The sequence below is a fragment of the Myodes glareolus genome, chromosome 19 (genome assembly GCF_982192425.1).
Source record: "Myodes glareolus chromosome 19, mMyoGla1.1, whole genome shotgun sequence".
Lineage (NCBI taxonomy): Eukaryota > Metazoa > Chordata > Mammalia > Rodentia > Cricetidae > Myodes > Myodes glareolus.
In genome coordinates this window covers 63,563,031-63,586,629 of record NC_142044.1, presented here as the reverse complement: position 1 = coordinate 63,586,629, position 23,599 = coordinate 63,563,031, and the positions used below count along the sequence as shown (strand labels likewise).

The 23,599-nt window shown below is 44.8% G+C and overlaps 1 long non-coding RNA gene across 1 annotated transcript; it reads left to right on the top strand.

The window, feature by feature from the left end:
* The first annotated feature begins 17,774 nt into the window (after positions 1-17,774).
* Positions 17,775-22,652, top strand: LOC148119027 (uncharacterized). The gene is made up of 2 exons (XR_015735704.1): positions 17,775-21,003; positions 21,274-22,652. It is a non-coding gene; the product is annotated as an uncharacterized LOC148119027 (long non-coding RNA).
* The last annotated feature ends 947 nt before the right edge of the window (positions 22,653-23,599 follow it).

The window sequence follows — 23,599 nt, the reverse complement described above, 5'->3', positions numbered from 1 at the left end:
AGTGGGTGATAGCATCCCTCGCAGTCCTGATTTTCTTTTTCATGTTCTTCCTCCTTCTGCTCCTCATTTGGACCTTGAGGGGCTCAGTCCGGTGCTCCAATGTGGGTCTCCGTCTGTATCGCCGTCCTTCAGCAGATGAAGGATCTATGGTGATAAGCAAAATATACATCAGTATGGTTATGGGCCAAGGCCGGTTCAGGCACCCTCTCCTCTGTCCAGAGAACAATCTGGGAATCTCTCCTTGGACCTGGGATCCCATATATAATCAAGTCTCCTGTAAACCCTAAAATGACTCCCTTATTTGAAATATATTCTTCCCTGATCCCAAATTCATCCTTCCTCACTCTCCCCCTCCCAGGCCACCGAGCTTTCCCCATTCCTCCCCTACTCCCTTCTCTCTAACCCTCTCTCCTTCCAACAACCCTCCCACCTCCCCCCCCCATGCACCCGAGGTTACCTGGGACTCTTGTCTATTTCCTACCTCCTGGCAGGTAGCTAAATAATCTTCATCAGGTTTATCTTCTTATTTAGCTTCTCTAGGATCACGAATAATAGCTAACTTTATTCCGTGGTGATCCGACAAGACACAGGTGATTACAAATATTCTTTTGTATCTGTGTAAGTTTGGTTTGTTACCAAGTATGTGGTCAATTTTCGAGAAGGTTCCATGAGCTGCAGAGAAGAAGGTATATTCTTTCCTTTTTGGGTAGAATGTTCTATAGATATCTGTTAAGTCCAATTGATTCATTACCTCTAGCAATTCTCTTATTTCTCTGTTGAGTTTCTGTTTGATTGATCTGTCCATTGGTGAGAGAGGTGTGTTGAAGTCTCCTACTATTATTGTGTGTGGTTTGATGACTGCCTTGAGTTCTAAAAGCTTTTCTTTTACATAAGTGGGTGCTTTTATATTAGGGGCATAGATATTCAGGATTGAGACTTTCTCCTGATTAATTGTTCCTGTTAAGAGTATGAAATGTCCATCACCATCTCTTCTGACTGATTTTAGTTTGAAGTCAATTTTGTTAGATATTAGAATGGCCACACCAGCTTGTTTCTTAGGTCCGTTTGCTTGGAAAACCTTTTCCCAACCCTTTACTCTGAGTAGATGTCTATCTCTGTGGTTGAGGTGTGTTTCTTCTTGTAAACAGCAGAATGTTGGATCCTGTTTTCTTATCCAGTCTCTAAGTCTGTGCCTTTTTATAGGTGAGTTGAGTCCATTAATATTAAGAGATATTAATGACCAGTGGTTGTTGATTCCGTTTATTGTTTGTGTGTGTGTGTGTGTAGTAGAGTTTGTGTGTTTCTCTTCTTTGAGTTGTGGTTGTGAAGGGTCGCTAGGTGTCTGGGTTATTGCAGGCAGTGATGGCAATGTTGGATTCCTTGAGTTGCGATTTTCCTTCTATTACTTTCTGTAGGGATGGATTTGTGGCTACGAATTGTTTAAATTTATTTTTATCCTGGAATATTTTGTTTTCTCCGTTGATAGTGAACGATAGCTTGGCTGGGTATAGTAGTCTGGGTTTGCATCCATGGTCTCTTAGTTTCTGCAGTATCTCTATCCAGGATCTTCTGGCTTTCATGGTTTCCATAGAGAAGTCTGGTGTAAGCCTGATAGGTTTACCTTTATAAGTCACTTGACCTTTTTCCTTTGCAGCTCTTAATATTCTTTCTTTAATCTGTATGTTTTGTGTTTTGATTATTATATGGCGAGGGGACTTTTTTTTTTGATCCAGTCTATTCGGTGTTCTGTATGCTTCTTGAACCTTCATAGGAATATCGTTCTTTAGATTGGGAAAGTTTTCTTCTATAATTTTGTTAAATATATTTTCTGGGCCTTTGATCTGCAGTTCTTCTCCTTCTTCAATCCCTATTATACTTAGATTTGGTTTTTTTATTGTGTCCCAGATTTCCTGAATGTTTTGTGAAGAGAATTTGTTGAATTTGCTGTTTTCTTTGACCAGAGCATTTATTTTCTCTATGGTATCTTCAGAATCTGAGATTCGTTCTTCTATCTCTTGTATTCTATTGGTTATGCTTGATTCTGTAGTCTCCGCTCGTTTACCTAGGTTTTCCATATCCAGCCGGTTCTCGTTTTGTGTTTTCTTCATTGCCTCCATTTCAGTTTTCAATTCTTGGACTGTTTCCTTTACTTGTTTGATTGTTTTTTCTTGGTTTCTCAGGGTCTCATTCACAGATTTACTTATTTCTTCAAACTTTTTGTTATATTTCTCATCAATTTCTATACTCATTTCTTCAAGCTTTTTGTTATACTTCTTGACCAGTTCCTTAAGGGAATTATTCATATCCTGTTTAAGGGACTCTATTGCTTTCATAATGGCACTTTGTTCCACTTCATCTGGGTTAGAGTGTTCAGATCCTTCTGTTGTAGGGTCGTTGGGATCTGGTGTTTTCATGTTGTTTTTCGGATTGTTGGAGGAGGTCTTGCCTTGGCGTCTGCCCATCTCTTCGTTCAAATGCTCTCTGTTGGAACTACTGGTATCAGGTCAGGTTCCCTTGTTGGGCAGGGAGTTCACTGATAGAATGCCTACCTTTCCTCAGGCAGGCTATTGAAGTACATGCACTCCCTCTTTCCGGAATGCGCCTACAGAGCAGGCCCAGTGTGCAAGGCAGCTGAGCTGGGGAGATTTTATGGCCCCAGTGGGAGGGGAGAAATATAGAAATTTGTACCAGGATGGAAGCTGGGATGGCAGGCGGGAGAGTTTAGCAGGGTGGAACCAGCACTGCAGGTTGACCTGGGAGTCTATGGGGTTGGGGAAAGTCCTAGCTCCTCCTCGCCGGGCCCCTGCCATGGGCCCGAAGCACACTCACCCCTCTGAAGGCCCTCTGGATGGAAGCTGGGATGGATGGCGGAGGCGCTATCAGGGTGGAGCCAGCAGAGCAGGCTGACCTGGGAGGCTATGGGGTCGGGGAAGGTCCTAGCTCCTCCTCGCCCGGCCCCTGCCGCGGGCCGGAATCACACTCACCCCTCTGATGGCCCTCTGGATGGAAGCTGGGATGGCTGGCGGAGGCGCTAGCAGGCTGGAGCCAGCAGAGCAGGCTGACCTGGGAGTCTATGGGTTCGGGGAAGGTCCTAGCTCCTCCTCACCGGGCCCCTGCCGCGGGCCGGAATCACACTCACCCCTCTGATGGCCCTCTGGATGGAAGCTGGGATGCTTTCATTCTTTGGTTGTTAAATTTTTCTATTGGCACATATGCTCACTGAAGCTAGACAGCACAGATTTTCTAAGACGTTTTTATACAAGTCCCCACCATGGTCCGACGCTCTCCCTCCCCTCCCGCTCCTGTTACTCCCCGCCATGCTCCTAGACAAGCTCTCTTCTGCTGTCATATCATAGAGGCACACATGACTTTATGCATTTATATCGAATCTATGATTCATAGAGAAAATATCTGAATCTGACTTATTTTGTTTAATATGAAAGTCTTCGGTCGCAGCCACTTTTTTGCGAATGACATAATTTTGTTCTTTATGACTGAACAAATTCCAGTGTATGCATGTATGTGTATATATGTGGTATCTAATATAGCTATATGTCATATTTTCCTTACCTGTTCTTCTGTTGATGGACATCTGATGTTTGTGAATGGTGCCACAATAAATAGATGGGCAAGTATCTATGACGTGTAAGCTTGGGGACCTCTGGGTAAATATCCAGAAGTGGTGTAGGCGGGTCATATTTAAGTTAGCTTTTGAGAAATCTCCATATTAGTCCTGGACTAATATGCTGGTAAGCAGTGTATAAAGGTTTTCTTTCTTGACATTCTCGCTAGCATTTCTGTTTAGTTTTTTAAAATTACATATATTCATTTAGTGTGTGTGCACAGACAAGAACATGCATGTCACAGTGCATACAAAAGTCAGAGCCACTTTGTGGGTCCTGAGGACTAAATGCAGGTCATCAGACTTGGTGCAACACAGCTTTACTTCTGGAACCATCTTGGTAGGCGTTGTTTGTTTGTTTTCTCGTATTTTAAAATTTTTATTTTTACGTGTTTAAATGTTTTGCCTACATATATGTCTGTGCACCACATGTATGCTTGGTACCCATGGAAGCCAGATAGGGCATCAGATCCTCTGGAATTGGAGTTACAGATGGTTCTGAACCACCGTGTGGATGCTGGGAATTGAACCGTGGTCCTCTGTAAGAGCATTCAGTGATCTTACCTGCTGAGCCATCTCTCCAGCCCTGGTTTGTTTTCTTCATGATCACCATTCTAGCTGGAGTAAGATGAAATCTCAATGTAGTTTTTCATTTTCATGTCCCCGGTGCTTAGTGATATTGACCATTTCTGCATGTTTACTCGGCCATTTCCACTTTATCACTTGAGAGCCATCATTTATTAATTAGCTCATTTTATTGTATTGCTTGATTTCTTGGTGTTTAGCCTTTTTGAGAGCTTTATCTACTTTAGATATTAATTCCCTCTCTGAAGTATAGTTGGCAAAGATACTTTTTCTTGTTCTGTAGACTTAACTTTAAATTTCCTTAGCAGTGCAGGTGTTTTTGATTTCATGCAGTACCACTTGCCAGTGTGTGTGTGTGTGTGTGTGTGTGTGTGTGTGTGCCCATGTGTATGGGTGAGTGCACTTGTGTGGAGTTCAGAGGACAACCTCGGGTGCCATTTCTCGGAACTGTCCACATTGATTTTTGAGACAGGGTCTCTTACTAGTCTGGAACAAAGCAGAGGCTGGTCTGGCTGGTCTCTGCCCCCTCGGGGCTGGGATTATGAACCTGTGGTGCCAGCTCTGGCTCCTCTCACTCCCCAACCTCATGGACTCTGGGGATCTAGCTCAGTTCCTTATCTGTTGCAGGAGATTTGTTTGTATTGTTGCTCCAAGACAATCAGTGTAGTTAACCCTTGATTCAGAGAATCCACATTCAGCTGACTGGAATAAACCATAAAGTTTTCTGGTGGACCCAGATGAAGAATAGAGAAGACACAGAGAGAAATAAGGAGGGGCTTGGAAAGAATAGAGAATTGTGGCCCTTTTAGGTGTGGGAAGGTGGAAAGGAGGGTCAGTTGAACTTTTTCTATGTTGCTCTGTGAAACTAAAGGTACCCAAAGAAATGAAATTTGGCAAATGGATGTGCTTCATTTTGCAGAGTTTAGGAAATTAAAGTATGTGCACCATACCATAGATACATATTCAGGATTTCAATGGGCAACTGCTTGAGTTCTGAAAAAGCTGATTCTGTAATCACACATTTATTAGAAGTTACGACCATCATGGGGATACCTATGCAAATTAAGACTGACCATGCTCCAGCATGTCTCTAGTAAAATGAAACAGTTTTTTGATTATTATGCTATAAAGCATGCTATAGGTATATCACACAATCCTACAGGGCAGGCAGTTATAGAAAGCTCTAATCTAACTCTAAAAAATGCTTAATAAACAGAAAGTGGTAATTAAGACCCCCAGAGATAGATTGCATAGTGCTCTATTAACTTTAATTTTTTTGAATGATAATGAGAAAGGAACTACAGGTGTGGAGAAACATTGGATAACAGAAAAATCTGCTGAATTAAATCAGCCTCTATATTTTAAGGATGTGTTGACCTCAGAATGGAAACCAGGACATATGTTACACTGGGGAAGAGGTTTTGCTTTTGTTTCCACTGGAGAAGAAAAGCTATGGATGCCATCAAGACTGATAAAGGTTAGATTCAAATGGGAGAGACCTCTTGTTTAGGTGTTTAATTTATGGTTGTTGTTGGTTTTTTTTTGTTTGTTTGTTTGCTTGTTTTTCGAGTCAGGGTTTCTCTGTAGCTTTGAAACCTGTTCTGGAACTAGGCTCTTGTAGACCAGGCTGGCCTTGAACTCACAGAGATCTGCCTGCCTCTGCCTCCCACGTGCTGGGATTAAAGGCGTGCGCCACCACACCTCCCAGTGGGGACCTCTTGTTTAGGAGAGGAAATAGTTCATGAAACAGCATGGCCAATCATCTAAATTACCTTACAAGACTAACAAATGCCTTTCATTTCATCAGACTTAACCTGCCAAAAAGGGAAACTCCCCAAAGTTAGGGAGGGCTTTGTTTTTATCTTTCCAGGAGAATAAAAACATCCAACTAAAGAATATAAAGATCAGTGGACAAAGAAGACATCTGAAAAAGAAGGATGATTCATCCAGAAAAAAAAATGTTCTAAGAAAAAGAGTATATTGGCTTAATGGTATAGTACATTTTCAACAGGAAAAAATTTGATAAATTTTCCCAAATGTTTGTTTCTGCTGTTCTCTAAAGACATATAAGGGAAACAATCTTTTTGTAGTCCCAGTCCAATTAAAAATTAAAGCTGACTTTGGAGTTGGAGTGTGGCTCGGTCCTTCTCTAAACCCAAGTATGCTTGTTAAAGGAAAAATCCAAAATTCTGTTTCATGTCAGAAGAGTCACCTAGTATGGAGCGAAAGAAAAATCAATTAAGGGACTATACTATTGCCACTAATCTTATAACCCTTTGATTTTATTTTGACTTTTAAATTTAAAACTTTTCTTTTCTTTTTTTCTTTAAAGATTTCTTTATTTATTTTGTTTACAATATTTTGCCTGCATGTCTGCCTTCAAGCCAGAAGAGGGCACCAGATCTTGTTACAGATGGTTGAGAGCCACCATGTAGTTGCTGGGAATTGAACTCAAGTCCTCTGGAGGAACAGCCAGTGCTCTTAAGTGCTGAGCCATCTTTCCAGCCCTAAAACTTTTCTTAAAGTGTAAATACTGTCTCAAAATTTATAAAATTGCTATATCCATATTTAAACTTTCTGTCATGATATTAATGGTCATATAGAGTACTACAGAATTCTAGAAGTAGACTTCATATGACTTTCTATATATAATTTTGGGCTTGAGCCTAAAACAGGTAATTAGGAATTAGGCTTGTGTATCTCAGACGTTTTTAATGAATTATGGTCTCTGTGAGATCTACAGCATATGACATTTAAAATGTTTAAATTTTCTGCTGTGACCATTGAAGTCTCCAAAGGAGTAATGGGGCCCCACAGCGATGAGTCCACCTGGATTGTGGTAATGCCACTAAGCTGACAAACACTACTCGAAGATCAGCTTTGGACTGCAAACTGCTCAGCACAGTTTCAAGGCAGTCAGCTAAGATGGTCCAGCATCAGAGACTACTCCAGCCAGGCCTTCAGATGAGCCTCGCATTTTCCCATCACACTGAGACTAGACAACAAGTAACACAGCTAGCTTTTCCAGGACTTGATGGGTTTTTTTTCTTAGCATGAAGGTTTACTTATGATAAGTTATTTCAGAGACAGAAGTGACCGTCAAATCAGACTTGAGATTGGAGTGTCTTCCATCAAACTAAACAGAGTCAATCTGAACTGTGTTCATTTATGCTTGTTTACTCAGCAAGCAGTGCCACAAACATGCAGTGAGCACAAGGATGTTGGCACCCAATGTATCAGCCATCCAGGCGCAGAACACGCCCGTCGTTAGTGATGCACCCAGGATGGTACCCAATGTATCAGCCATCCAGGCGCAAAACATGCCCGTCGTTAGTGATGCACCCAGGATGGTACCCAATGTTATCAGTCATCGGGAACAGAACACTCCTGTCTTTAGTGACACATCGCACCCAGGATGGTACCCAATGTTATCAGTCATCGGGAACAGAACACTCCTGTCTTTAGTGACACATCACACCCAGGATGGTACCCAATGTTATCAGTCATCTGGGTGCAGAACACTCCCGTCTTTAGTGATGCACCCAGGATGGTACCCAATGTTATCAGTCATCTGGGTGCAGAACACGCCCGTCGTTAGTGATGCACCCAGGATGGTACCCAATGTTATCAGTCATCTGGGTGCAGAACACGCCCGTCGTTAGTGAAGCACCCAGGATGGTACCCAATGTTATCAGTCATCCAGGTGCAGAACACCCAGGATGGTTAGCTGCCTGCTACAGATGTTGACACCAATGATGCTTAAAACCCTCCACATCCCTCAGAATCAGACATATTGACTGGAAATAATAGCTTGTGAAAACACAGAGTTACTAAGGTTAGCATTGGTAAGTACTTTGAAAATCATTACTTTCTCCTCTCTGGCAAGCATGGACACATGAACTATCTTATAATGTACACAAGTACATCAAGGTCCTTTATTTTTACTTATTTATTTTAACAATTTTATTTCCTTTCAAATCTTAAAAAAATTTATTTGAAAGTTTTTTTATTTTATATACCAACCATAGTTCCCCCTCCCTTCCCTCCTCCCAATCTCTGCCCTGTCCCCCTCCCCCTCCCCAACCCCTCATCCACTCCTCAGAAAGAGTAAGGCATTTCTTGGGGAGTCTACAAAGTCTGGTATATCAAGTTGAGGCAGGATCAAGCTCCCCCCCGCCCCCCGGATCATGACTGAGCAAGGTCTCCCTCCATGGGAATGGGCTCTGCAAAGCTGGGTCATACACTGGGGATAAATCCTACTCCCACTGCCAGTGGCCCCACAGACTGCCCAAGCCATAGAACTGTCCCCCACATTCAGAGGATCTAGTTCGGTCCTGTGCAGGTTCCCCAGTTATCAGTCCAGAGCATGTGAGTTTCCACTAGCTTGGACCGGTTGTCTCTGGTTTCCCCATCATAACCTTGACCCTTTGCTCGTTTACCAGGACTTGATCTTTACCTCGATTTTCCAAGAGGCCCCGAAAAGATGCCATCACCCCCAGACAATGGAAAGTAATTTTAAGAACGCGACATCCAGATTCCCAAGAGGTGGGGTGGGTGGGTTTTGGTAGTTCTGTGGTGTTTGTCTTCGTTTGGGGGGTTGGTTACAAGTTGTTATTGCTCATGCTCAGGGAGGAAGCTAAGCTAAGAAGATTAGATCAGACAAGATTAGGGATCTTGTTCTGCAAAGAAAAAGGGGAGATATGGGAATGACAGAACAAAAGGGGAGATTATTGAATCTACTTTTAAACTAAAAAAAAGACTACTAGTCTCAAATATTTTACATTGCTATGGATTTTTGTATATTGATACAATTTTGTTATTTTGTATACTGTATATATGTTTGTATATTGATACAAATATGTTATTTTGTATACTGTATATATGTTTGTATATTGATACAAATTTGTTATTTTGTATACTGTATGTATGTTTCTGCTCTTGTTTCAGTTATTGTACCTGTGCAGCTCATTTAAAAATGTAATATGAAGCTCAAGTTCCTGAAAGCTATTTAGGATAATAAAGAAAGGCTGGTTAGTAGGTAGTCATCTTTAACAGACAAACATACAGTCATGCTAAGTACGGTTTCAAAGTCAAAGAGATATATTTTAGATGGATAGTTGGTCTTAAGAGGCCTAAAGAATATGGCATTTAAAATGTTTTAATACCAAAAGGCTTTTCATGACAATGAGACACGTCTGCTCCTGGAAGCATCAATTTACTTCAAAAAAGAATAATGGGCATTGAAGGACCTCCCTATGGAGTTTGCTTTCATTGTGGCAAAGTTAGCCACTGCACAAAAAAGTTGCCCTTGCCTCAACTGCTGATAGCATGCTGTCTAAATTGGACCAGCAGGACACAAAAGAAGGCAGCTGCTGAATTTTGCCAAGATAAGAGAGAACTGTCCTTCAAAATTCCTGCTTCACAGAAAAGTCTAGGTCTGTAGACTGAATATGGAAGCTCCAATATTGCAGAGGAGCCTTGGCTGACCATGCAGATAGCCAGATGTCTCTGTCGTTGCTATAGTTTTGGAAGTTTGTTTGCTCTGTACTTTCCATTTACTCTGGTAATGTTGTATCTTTCTTGGGTCTCTGATGGGGTTGAAGACTAGATATGTTTACAGTTTTCCTTAGTTATGACAGAAAGTAAATTAGGTACAAAACTTTGGATTTATCAAGAGAAGATAGATAATGAAATATTTCCTCTGAATTTTCCAAATACAAATAGACTGGACATTGTGAATATAATTCTTATCTGATAATTGATCTTACTCTATATAGTTTTATTATGTTAGAGTTAAAATCTTTCCATTTTATTTAGACAAAAGGGTTGGAAATGTGGGAGATTTGTTTGTATTGTCACTTTGAAACTGCCAATAGAATTAAACCTTGATTAAGAGGGCAGAGTGCACATTCAGCTGGCCGGAATAAACCATAGAGTTTTCTGGTGGACCCAGATGAAGATAGAGAGACACAGGGAGGAATAAAGAGGGGCTTGTAAAGATTGGGCTTTTTAGATCTGGGAAGGTAGACAGGAAGGTCAGCTGAACCTTTTTTCTGTCACTCTGTGGATCTGTCATGTTTCACCCTAATATCTGACTCCTTAGCTTTATTTATTAATAGAACAATAAAAGAAGCTGCTCTATGTATCCTCTCAAGGCAACCATTTTACCAACCGAGCTATCTCCAGCCTGTCTGCAGACACTGCAGGAGGCTGTTCAGGATCTGGCTTCCCGTTAGTCCCACTCAGCAGACAGTCCCTGCTTGTGTTGACCTCTTGAGGTGTTTCTTCCTCTCTCTCTCTCTCTCTCTCTCCCTCCCCCAACAGTGTGAGTTCTTCCACCGAGATCTTTGATCCATTTGGGCTATTTCTGCACAGGTGAGAAGACTCTGCTTTCAGTGTCTCTATGTGGATATGCAGTTTTGCTGGTGCCATTTGTTTTGAAGTTGACTTTCTCCCAAGTGTGCTTTTCAGTATCTTGGTCAAAATTCGGGTGGCTACAGAAGCATGGTTTTGTACCTGGACCCTCTGTCTGCTCCCACCGAGTCTGTTTCTGTGCCAATGCCACACTGGTTTTGTTGCTTTGGTTTTGCAGTAGAACTTGAAGGAAGATGTGGCCACACCTCCAGTGGTTTTCTTCTCTCTTGCTATTTCTTATCTCTTTATGGCCTTGGGTGCCTCCATGTACATTCCAGGATTTTTTTTTCTATGTCTGAGAAGAATGGTATTGGAATTTTGATGAGATTGCTGTTGAATGATTGAAATTTGCTTATGTTTCTAGCACTTTCAATTAAAAGAATATGACGAAAAATAACGGGAATGATTATACCAACATTGCTATGGGGAAGTAGGATGAATTAAATAAATAAAAAATGAAAACAAGAGAGGTGCATATGTTCACTCAAACACAGGTCCAGTGAAGAGGAAACAGACAGAGGCTTTCATTAAACACGTAGGAAATGATGCCTCTGGACCACAGGCCCTGAGCGGTCACTCATACAGTAGGAGTGACCTGCTGTGCTTTGAGGCTATGAACCAAGCAAATCCCTAGGTAGGTGTAGCAGTGGGCGGAAGACTGGGGAAAGGGTCTTTTCTGTTGTGAGCAGAGGTGATCTTCAAATAGAGAGGCTGATCCAGGGTATTCAGAGTTGGCCTACCTACGTCTCTGTGTGGGGATCCCAGCAAACACTGTAGCCAGCTGTGCCAGCTGCGCCATGGCCGAGGTTGTCAGGAAGGAAATCCGGTTCAGCGTGGCTGAACCTCTCTGACTCCTGCCAGTTTATTTTTGGTATATTTAGGCACAGTACAACTTTGGAAAAAAGTTTCCTTGTGACAATTATCACACCAAAGCTTAAGACGTGGCCACATCAAAACTCCTTTGCAAAGTACCTGTGACCTCTTCTGCAAGAATAGGCTCTGGGGCAGGAGAGATGGCTCAGTGGTTAAGAGAACTGGATGCCCTTCCACAGGACCTGAGTTCAATTCCCAACACCCACAAGACAGCTTACAACTGTCTGTAATTCCTGTTCCAGGGGATCCAACACCCTCACAGAGACATACATGTGGGCAAAACACCAATGCACATAAAATACAAATAAACAAATTAAGTCTATTGACTGACAATGCTCAGAGTGTGGGGGATTCAGGTGAGTACTAGCTCTATAGACAGCAAATGATCACCAGGCTATAAGCAGCATCTACACCAGCCTTCTGAGTAGAGAACAGGTGAGATCCCTTTGGCTGAAGAGAAAAGCCTGCCTGTATAGCATTCCTGCTTTCTGTAGTGATTCCTGTGAGCAGGGGGTGGACGTGGAGCTCTCTGCACATCAGGGCGCTCTCTGGCTGGAATCACCGTTCCACTTCCTTAGGAGCATGGACTCCGTGTTGTGGATGTTCTGTGGAACTCCTCATTGCTGGGCTGTAGAAGGAGCGGATGGCCGCTTCCTGCCACCCGCCTCCCAGCTAGCTTTACCCCTGAAATAATTACACGGAAACTGTATTCTTTTAAACGCTGCTTGGCCCATTATCTGTAGCCTCTTATTAGCTAACTCTTACATGTTGATCTAACCCATTTCTAATAATCTGTGTAGCACCACGAGGTAGTGGCTTACCAGGAGGATTCTAACCTGCAGCTGTCTCGGAGAGGAGAATCATGGCGACTACCTCATTGTCTTCTTCCCAGTATTCTGTTCTGTCTACTCCACCTATCTAAGCTGCTGTCCTATCAAAAGCCAAGGCAGTTTCTTTATTAACCAATGAAAGTAACACATAGACAGTTAACCCTCCTCCATCACTGGGCCCTTGGGGGGTCTGCTCTCCTGTACATAAGCAGTCTTTCTGTAACATGCTTTGTGTGTGCCTATGGTCATGGCTGTAGCCACCCCAGCCCTTTTTTTTCCTGTTTCTTTCTTTCCCTCCTCCCTCAACTGCTGGGCTTTACAGCTTGCCTACCTTGGTACTATTCTTCTAACTCTATCAAAAGTATCCTCAAGATAAAAAAACCAAAACCCAAACCAACCAACATCAAGAAAACAAAACGAAACCAACCCCCCATAAAAACAAAACTAAAAAAAAAAAGTTCTTAGTGATTTTGATTCACACTCCAAGCATAAACATTATTCATTTGGAGAAAAAAGACGTGAAAAGTTTCTGTCATTATCAATTAGAGGGTTAACTGCTAGATAATGGATGTAAGAGAAGAGTTACTCAGAAAAACAGAACCAAGTCACAATATCGCAATAAATTCAATTAAGGTGGCGAATGGGGCAGGAGTGTAGTAGCTCATATGGCACTAAATGAATTGGGCTTCTTGTCTCCATGGAGACACACAGGATAGAAACAGCAGAGGTGACATAAGAGGGTGATGAGACTGTTTCCTATCTGTCTCAAAAGTAAGAAGTAGGGTAGTGGTGTATATCAGTCTGCTTCATGTTGCTGTAATAAACACCATGACACCAAAAGAAACTCAGGAGGAAAGGGTTTATTTACCTTACAGCTTACAGTCCACCATGAAGAGAAGTCAGGGCAGGAACCTGAGACAGGACCTGAAGCAGAGGCCCCGGGGTGGCTCTGCTTGCAGTGAGTTGGGCCCTTGCACACCAATCATAATCAGGAAAATGCCCGACAGACATGCCTCCAGCCAGTTCAACGATGGAGGCCTTTTCTCCATTGAGGGTCTTCACATTTAACTCTTTTTGCATCAAGTTGACAAAAAACACAGCACAAAGCCCAGCCAGGACATGGCAGGCACGACAGCGCAGGCACAGCGTGGGCAAAGCAGTGTGGACACGGCATGCACCGAAGCTTGGGCACGGCAGTGGGGTCACAGCAGGGCATGGCAGGCACGGCAGTGGGGTCACAGCAGGGCATGGCAGGCACGGCAGTGTGGGCAGAGCGCGGACACCGCAGTGCGGGCACGGCAGCAGGCATAGACACATTTGTTTCTGTAGAAATGGCAGGAAGAAGCGGGAATTTGCGCTCCTATCTCATAGGTTTCCTGCCTCCTGATAATAAGTTTCTCTGCTGATGCAGTAGGCCAGATGAAGCCAAACCAAAAAGTATGACAGCAGGTTTATTTGAGCAAAGTAACTCCCAGGCGATTTCTCTGGTCACAGAGACTGAGGCCCGAGGAGTTGCACCCCCTAGCTAAATCAGGGAGACTTTATAGGTTGTATGTGAGGGGCGATGATGTGTTCACCACAGGCTGGGTTGTGCCCAAGTATGGTCAAAAGCTGACAGACACCTTAGGTGGGGTTTGGGCTGCTGGGGGCAACAGGGAAGGAAGCTGCATAGTTGCCAAGAATGTGGAACTGGGCTTTATGGTGCCTTTTCTTTGTTGGAGATTCTCTGAGTGGGGTGCGGGGTTTGGAGAGACAGAGACAGACAGTGAGAGACCGGGAGGTGGGGGAAGGGTGGGGGGGAATGGGGCTTTCCAGATTGTACAGGAAGAAGCTGGAAGCTCCCATCAAACATTATCTCTGGGAATTCTGCACAATGAGAAAGTTGCCAGCTATAACTAAAATGATCCCACCAGGCACCGAGGAAATGACTGAGGGTGACACGCCAGGTGAGTATGAGGACCAGAGAACTGGAGTTCCATGGGGAAGCTGGGCGTGTGGCTGCACCATTGGGAAGGCTGAGAACCGCTGGGCAAGCATGAGGCCAGCTGATTCCTGGAATCGGCTGCCACTGTCAGTGTGACTCTGTCAGGAAAGGTATCCAGGAACGGCTGGATGACTCTTTTCTGGGTTGCTGTGGGGGAAAATGACATTAGAAAACTGGTTTGTAGGACTTTAAGTCTCTCTTCAACTCCCCTCTTCTGAGGCTAAGGGTGAAAAGTTCTGGGGAGACAGACTGATGCGTAGATACGTTGTAACTGTAAGGGGTTTACTCCAGCCCCGTTCACCTTCCCTAGACACAGCTGAGGGTTTTGGCTGTTTTAACAGGGCCACACTATGTAGCCTGGCCCACAGCTCCCCACCTCTCTGCCTTAGCCTCTCAGTGCTGGGATTCTGGGCATGATCCACCATGCCTGACTCCAAAGTGTTCCAAGACTAGAGTCTCGTGACCCACGTGCTAAAAGTCAACCCCAAACCTTGCCCGTGTTAGCAATTCTTCTACCTCTAAGCTACACCACAGCCCTAAGTTGGACTTTTTTTCCCTTTGCAGTTTCTGGTGAATCTGGCAAATACTTGCTCCTGTTTTCTATCGAGGTGCAGAAGAGACCGGAGAAAGTCTGGCCTTTTCTGTGTGGTACGAGCGATAAGAGACACGTTCTGTGTTCAGTCCCCTGGCTCCAGTGCAGATGGCTGACCCAGTCTCCTTTCTTTCTTATCATCTGCAAAATAAAAAGGCCCAGGGGCTGTAGCACGGGAAGGAGGCGTGGCCCGACTGGATGTGTGTCTGTGCCAGGCGTCAGGCTTCTAGCGGCAGGTCGTCGTCACAGCTGTTGTCCTTATGTTGTGCGAGTTGTTCAGAAAACTTATGTGTACCACGGACAGACTTCAAAGGGGAAATTGTGGAACTGGGGGTGTAGCTCAAGGGTAGAAAGCTTGCCTCGCTAGTCCAAGGTCTTGGTAAAAGGTTTTCTGCCCCACCCCCACAATAGATTTACTGATACAGCAAGCCAGGAGAAGCCGAATGGAAAAAGTCTAACAACAGGTTTATTTGAACAATGCCATTCCCGGGTGGGCCCTGGGGTCCCAGAGATTGGGGCCAGAGAAGTCGCTCCCCTGAAGAAAGCAGGAAGATTTTCTAGGTTGTAGACAAGGGGTAATGACATGTCAGCCACGCAAACCATGGGTTTGTATCCAAGTACGGCTTAGGCCAGGACTTGGGTGACTGGCAACTTCAGAGGAGTAAGCTGCAATAGCCACCAAAAATAAGGCTTTTTGACACCTTTCCTTTGTTGGAGACTCTCTAAGCGGGCAGGGTTTGGAGAGGGAGAGAGACAGGAATGGGGCTTTCTGGATGGTGCAGGGGGTGAGGTTCCAACCAAACACTTTGATTTGGTCCTCAGCACTGGAAAAAGAAAAGCAATGAAAAAGACACGGACTTTTCACTGTGCAGAGGAGGAACCATGCCCAGGCTTTTGCTTTGTGAGCCATTCAAGAAGGGGAGATTGTCATTGTGCGGGCCAATTGAAGTTGTATTTGTAGGAAACCACACAACCCAGCGAAACACATTGGTAATTGGTGTGTGTGTGTGTGTGTGTGTGTGTGTGTGTGTGTGTATGTGTTAATGTTGTCCTTGCCATCCTGGAACTCTCTCTGTAGACCAGGCTGGCTCCAAACTCACAGAGATCTGCCTGTCTCTGCCTCCTGAGTGCTGGGATAAAAGGTGTGTGCAGAGTCAGGTAGGGACCTGGAGGCAGGAACTGAAGCAGAAATCACGGAGGAGGTTACTTAGCAGCTGGCTGGCTGGATCTCTCATCATTTCTTCAGTCTATTTTCTTATGTAACCCAGGACCACCTGCCCAAGGGGGCACCACCCACAATAGGTTAAGTCTTCCTACCAACCAATCAGGATGGTGCCTCTCAGGCTTGCCTATGGGCCAGTCTGATGGGGAGGAACCCCTCATCTCAGATGACTCAAGCTGACAAAGAAACCACACAGAGTTGTGGCTCAGCCACTGCCTTGGGCAGCCCTGGGTTGGCCTGAGCGGTGGGAACATGGCGCTGAATTGGGTCCAGAAGGAACTGCCTGGTTCACAGAGGGACCCTCTTACTCAGTGTTCTGCAATAAGGACAGTCCTTACCAGGAAGGTGGTTTTTTCCTGACCATCCACTCCCTTACAGGTGAAGGACCCCAATTCGCTTTAACCACAGTCATACCGTTCTTGCAAAGGATGAGCAAATAACAAACTTAGCTCAGGACCTCCTGGAATGCTGAACAAATAACAAGCTCCATAAAAGGCCTCCGCTGAGCAAAGATACCTACCTGAGGTTAGAGCAAGGACAGCCTTATCTGGCTGCAAAACAGGGAATTTATGAACTGGCCATAGAAACAAAGAAAGAGAAGATTGCGAGGCCTGAGTCACGTAGAAAGCGGGGCTCGTCACGAATCAGGGGCTATGCTATCAGACATCTGGTCGCCAGCCAGGAAAGGGGAAGGCAGGATGAGAGGAACAATAAACCGCTGAGAAGTCCCCTCATTGTTATCTAGGTTAAAAATTCACCACCCTGCTTCTTGCTTCTGTAAACCTCGCTTTTTGCTCTCCTACAAAAACCCCTCACCCCCAACCTGCAGGCGCGCAAGTTCTCCGAGAGACCTTGTCGCCCACAGGTGCCTGTGTACCCCAAATAAACCTCTTGCATTTTGCATCCAGCTGCGTGCTTTCGACTGATCTTTGGACATGGGGGTCTCTCCCGAGGGAAGACGCCCAGCGGGGAGTCTTTCATTTGGTGCATTGGCCGGGAAGTTGAGGCCCCTATCCCAGAGACCACCGAATCACTGCCGGGAGGTGAGGTGAGCTGGCCAGAATTCTATGTTCTATGTTTTATGTTCTATGTTGTATGTCCTGCGTCGTTTGCGTCTGATTGTTGCGCTGCGAATTTGAATTTGTACGATTCAGCTGGGTCGATTTGTATTTGGCGGGCCTTGGAGAGGAGCTGACGAGCTCAGACTTTCCCCCCCGCACCCCGGGAGACGTCCCGCGGGAATTTGGGAGCTCGAATTTTCAGGCTCATTTGTCTGAACCCACGACCAGAGTCGGACTTTTGTCCGAGGTACGAGGTTCGTTTGTCTGAACCCACGACCAGAGTCGGACTTTTGTCCGAGGTACGAGGTTCGTTTGGGGGGCCGAGGTGTCCGGAGCCTCTTTGTAATAGCCTCCGTTTGAGCAGTGTGTTTGATTGTCAGTCTGTTCTATTGTGCAGCATATGGTTTGTCTGTTTGTTTAAAGAATCAAAGTTAAGGTATCTGGAAGAAGGTACAAAAAGCAACGGGGAAGAAAAATCCCTTAAGTTCAGTGCAGGAGGAATTTGAAAAAACAGCAGAAAAAAATGAGGTAACTGAAGGCGGGACTATGAGGACGATGGGGTACGGGAAACTGTGGCTTCCGTCCCCTCTGACAACTGCCTTCCCTGTTCTTAAAGAGCCACAGAGTTTTTGAGGTGATTCTCGCCTAATTTTGATGGGAGAGCTCTATGCCTGGCTCTCATATGTATGTTTGAAATACTGGGCAACCGTTGCAGTGGCTAACTGACACGGAGTTGGGCCAGGCGCGGTGGCACACGCCTATGGTCCCGGCTGCTCGGGAGGAAGGTGCAGAACAGCACGGGAGAGTGCTGGCTCGTCCGGGAGGCGTGGCCATGCTAACCAGATGCTGGCGGGAATTTGCTGGAGTCCGCAGAGGCGTCTACGAAAAGCCAGGTCACTGTGGCGGCTTGGGCGGGCTAAAGTGACTGACATCAGAGGCTATGTGTCCCGGCCTTCTGGCAGGGTTGCGGTTTTCGGAGGACCTGTTCTGCACCTGAGCACGGGCTGTGCGGAAAGCCGCGTTTCCATAGCAACATGGGCGGGCTCATTCAGGGTGCACAGATCGCCGGCAGAAACGCGCAAGGCCCGGGCGGGGCCATGCCTTTGTTTGAGCGCCACAGTGGGCCGTGCCTCAGAGGCGGAGTTGTCGAAGCCGCCGCCGTCTGCTGCTGGTTACCCGTATCCTAGGTAACAGAGGCGGACCTATTGCCTCAGGCAACGGATAAGATAAGATAAACAATGCTAGACTTAGAGGCTTTTTTTCATCTGAATAGCGGAGCTGAAGAGATGGCTCAGAGGTTAAGAGCACTGCCTTCTCTTCCAGAGGTTGTAAGTTCGATTCCCAGTGACTGTGTCATCTTAGGACTCCAGGCTGGGAACAGGAAAACGGTTTTCTCATATTTTTGGAGCAATAATCTCATCTGTGCCAGATTTAAAACGGTTTAATTCTAAGGCCTGCTGTATTGGCACAGGCAAACAAGATTTGCTCTTTGAAACAGAGACATGCAGGTCTCTAAGTTCAAAACCAGCCTACTTCCAGTACTGATTGTGCTGAATTTTTACACTGAGATTTTTAATACTCTTAAATATTAATTTGGGAGGAGAGTTTTGTTTATGTTTTTCTAGGAATGCTGACATACATTTGGGTGCCAGCAAGACTGACAAGAGAAATAAAGAAAAAAAAAAAAGATGACCCAGTAGATGCTGAATGTCCTGCTGTGGAAGATTCATATAGAGGCAGCAGAGATGACCTTCAATCTCTTATCTCTTACTCTATTTTGCCTTTTCCTTCCTTAGGAATGGGTGGGAACAGAGATATTCTTGGCATGCTGTGTCTAGGTGGAAGTGCTGTATGTCTTTGATTGTTGTGCTACATGCCAGCTCAAATGAGGAGGGACAAGGTCTTTGTGGCACAGGCCTTGACAGCCTTGAAATGTGTATCCTCACCCCAAGTTTGGCTCTCAGCCTTAAAGAGCTCTTTCAGATCCTATGGGTTATAACTATTATAAATATCTGTCATCATTAATAGGGGCTGGTTACAAATTATTGTCGGTTAATGTTAAAAAAAATTGCTGGTCTCAAATGTTTCGTACTGGTATGTGCTGTTCTTGTTTAAAAATTATCATTGGTTAATGTTTTATTTTTTTTAAAAAAGAGCCTATCGCTGATCTCAAATGTTTCACACTGGTATAGGATTTTATATGCTGTTCTTGTATGCTGTTCTAGTTTAAAACATAGCCATATATCCCCACTGAGAAAAACCACAAGAAAGACTTTGGTAAGAGTTTTTATGTTGTCTAAAAGCAAGAGAAATTTTTGCTATGTTGTCTAAAAGCAAGGAAAAATTTTGGTTAAAAAATATGTAAACAGATGGGCCTTATCTAGGTCCCCATGTATGTTTTTAAGGTCAAACTTAAAGCAGGTAGGGAGCAGCTGACAGTCCATCACCGCAGGGCTCTGCCATCTATGTTTCTTGAGCATTTAAAGGAGGCAGAGAAAATGTTTCATAAATAAGAGACGGAGAAAGAGAAGCATGAGAGAGAAAAAATGGAGGCAGAAGAAAGAGGACTGGAGGGATCACAGACAAAAGAGAAATTTGATAGAATTTTGGCCGCAATGGTAGGAGAGAAAGAAAAGATAGAACATAGACAGATAGGGAACCTGGGCAACAGAAGACCAAAGATGAACATGGACAGGCACCCCTTGGACAAAGGACGATGTGCTTATTGCAAAGAAAAAGAACATTGGGCAAGAAATTGCCCAAAGAAGAAAGGAAGGGACTCTAAGGTACTGACCCTAGCAAAAGATGATTAGAGGGGAGAGAATAAAAGACTTTAATAATTGGAGCAACTGGATAGAAACAGTATCTGTGGACCACCTCACGAACTGTAGATTTGGGGAGAGGACAAGTGATTCATACCTTCCTGGCTATCCCCGAGCGTCCTATCTTTATTAGAAGGAGACTTGCTAATGAAGCTGAAGGCCCAGATGGGGTTTACTCAAACCAGGCTGGAGATGATTAAAGCCTTTTGTTGACTGAACCAGTGACCTTCGCTCCCCCTGCTGTCCTCCATCCCGCTACCCTACTGCCTGAGACTGATGACATCTCGTCTACTCATCAATGCGCTGAGAAGCTGGCACCAGAAATGATCTGAAGGATCAGCCGTGGCCTGAAAGTCCGAGCTGGTGTACGGATGGCAGCTGTTTCGTGATCGAAGGTAAGCGGAAGGCGGGGACAGCAGTGGTGGATGGGAAACAAATGGCCTGGGCATAGCCTCCCTGAAGGACGTTGGCACAAAAAGCCGGACTTGCTGCTTGGATACGAATGACAGAGGGAGAAGTCTCAGCATCTACACTGGCAGCAGGTATGCTTTTGCCACTGCTCATATTCATGGAGCAATATACAGAACATCTGCAGGAAAAGACATATACTTGTCCAAGACACCAAAAAGCTTGAGATGCTGTGGCTGAAAGAAAATCAGACGACAGACTCTCTGTCTTGACAGAAGAAGTAGTCAAAAACTGCAAGGACTGTGCTATGATTAATGCAGGACACTCCATATATGCTCCTGGGAAGAGGCTCAGGGGCGATTGGCCTGGAGCCTATTGGAAAGTATATTTTGCAGAAATTAAGCCAGCCAAGATATGGCAACAAGTACTTATTAGTTTTTATAGATACCTTTTCAGGCTGGGTAGAAGCTTTTCCTATCAGGACTGAGACAGCCAATGCGGTGGCTAAGAAGATCAAAGAAGAAATCTTCCCAAGGTTTGGGATACCCAAGGTAATTGGATCTGATAATGGACCTGCATTTGTTGCCCAGGTAAGTCAGGGACTGGCCGCCCAATTGGGGATCTATTGGAAATTACATTGTGCTTACCGACCCCAGAGTCAGGACAGATAGAAAGGATAAATAGAATTCTAAAAGAGACCTGCGGAAATGACTGGACAGCCCTCCTTCCCTTTTGCCCTGTTCCAGGTTTGGAATACCCCAGGGGCGATTTAAACTCATCCCCTATGAGATCCTATGTGGAGAACTACCACTGCTCACTGAGTTGGATAAAATGTGTAATCCTGATGTTATTCTTTCTAGACCTTTATTTTCCCTGTCTAAAGGTCCTTGAAATGGAGAGACATCAGATCTGAAAACAACTGAAAGAAGTATGCATCTCTGCCTGGATCCACGCCCCCCACATGAAGCGAGCTCCTGAACTACCCAAACTACAGTATCCGAGGCTTTTGACAAAGCTACCAGTCAAAAGGCTTGGGTTTAGAGGACTAATCATAGACAGACTTTTACTGAGGTTATGTAATGAGACTCTAAAGGGCCCTAAGACTCCTGACACTTGGTACTTGGTTCCTGGTTTAGATAGATGATGGGTTTGTAGTACAGGTTTGATGCCTTGCATGTCAATGTTAATTTTTGACGTAACCAAAGATTACTATGTGCTTGCACAACTGGTATGAGTTTGACAGGCACCCATCTCGCTTTCGACGAGAACCTATTTCTCTGACACTAGCAGTAATCCTGGGCCTTAGAGAAGCTGCCGGTGTTGGGACAGGTACCGCTGCCCTAATGCAGGCCCCTCAGTACTTCAATGTATTAAGATTTGAGGGCTTTAAAACAATCTGTTTCCAAACTCGAAGAGTCATTGACTTCCCTCTCAGAAATGGTCTTACAGGATAGAAGGAAATTAGATTTGTTATTCTTAAAGGATGGAGGATTATGCGAATAGATCTCCCTGGATGACTACTTTGATATCCTCCCTTATGGGACCACTCCTAACTTTGCTTCTGCTACTAATATTGCCTTTATTAGAAAAAGAACAGGTGCTGTTCAGGTTTTGATGTTGCACCTCCAACACAATGTTTTTTTTTAGGGTCAAGAGGATACTGAAATCTAGTTCTATGGTTAGAACTAGACACTAAAAAAAAAAAAATTGGGGAATGAAGGACCCCAATTCGCTTTAACCACAGTCATACCGTTCTTGCAAAGGATGAGCAAATAACAAACTTAGCTCAGGACCTCCTGGAATGCTGAACAAATAACAAGCTCCATAAAAGGCCTCCGCTGAGCAAAGATACCTACCTGAGGTTAGAGCAAGGACAGCCTTATCTGGCTGCAAAACAGGGAATTTATGAACTGGCCATAGAAACAAAGAAAGAGAAGATTGCGAGGCCTGAGTCACGTAGAAAGCGGGGCTCGTCACGAATCAGGGGCTATGCTATCAGACATCTGGTCGCCAGCCAGGAAAGGGGAAGGCAGGATGAGAGGAACAATAAACCGCTGAGAAGTCCCCTCATTGTTATCTAGGTTAAAAATTCACCACCCTGCTTCTTGCTTCTGTAAACCTCGCTTTTTGCTCTCCTACAAAAACCCCTCACCCCCAACCTGCAGGCGCGCAAGTTCTCCGAGAGACCTTGTCGCCCACAGGTGCCTGTGTACCCCAAATAAACCTCTTGCATTTTGCATCCGGCTGCGTGCTTTCGACTGATCTTTGGACATGGGGGTCTCTCCCGAGGGAAGACGCCCAGCGGGGAGTCTTTCACAGGTTAGCCTTCCCAAAGGTTGCTTTCACTACCAAAACCTGTCACCCTAATATCAGCAGCAATGGCAGCATCTGCCTGGACATCCTGAGGTCCCAGTGGTCCCCAGCATTGACTGTGTCCAAAGGTAGAGGCACAGACATGTACTCAGCATGTCTGTCTCCTGTACTTCCCCCTTGCTGGTAGTGTACATGGAAACTCAGGAGGAGCAGAGGGCTTACCCAGATCAGATCCCTGCCCAGTCCTGTGCCCACCGCATTCCCACACTGTAAGGAGACGGCATGCGAAGCCCACTACCTATGCCCTAGTAGTTCTCTGCAGCCAGTTGCTGGGTGATGCTCAGAACTGCCAGGTGCGTACAAGAAGGCAGCATCAACTCCTCTTGCCTTTCACCTAAAAGTCGAAAGGCAAATATTAAACTTTTCTTTTCTTTTCATCCATGGAGGGCCAACACACATGCACACGCACACGCAAAAGCTTGGCTATCACAGTGCTCTTAGCCACGGATCTATCACAAGCATCTTTAGTTTCTAAACGGTCCACTTATTAACAGGTGAAGGGAAGGTAGTCTGTAAAAGGGCTCATGTACATTGAAGACAAATGACAAAATGATGGGTTTAAAAGTTGAGTGTGTTGGGCTGGAGAGAAGACTCAGAGGTTAAAAGCAGAGGTCCTGAATTCAATTCCCAACAACCACACAGTGTCTCACAACCACCTATAATGAGATCTGGTGCCCTCTTCTGGCCTGCAGGCACACACGCAGACAGAACACTGTATTCATAATAAATAAATCTTTATTAAAAAAATAAGTGTGTGGAATTATAGATGTGAAGGTGGGATATATGTGCTGGAATCAAACCTAGGGCCTGACC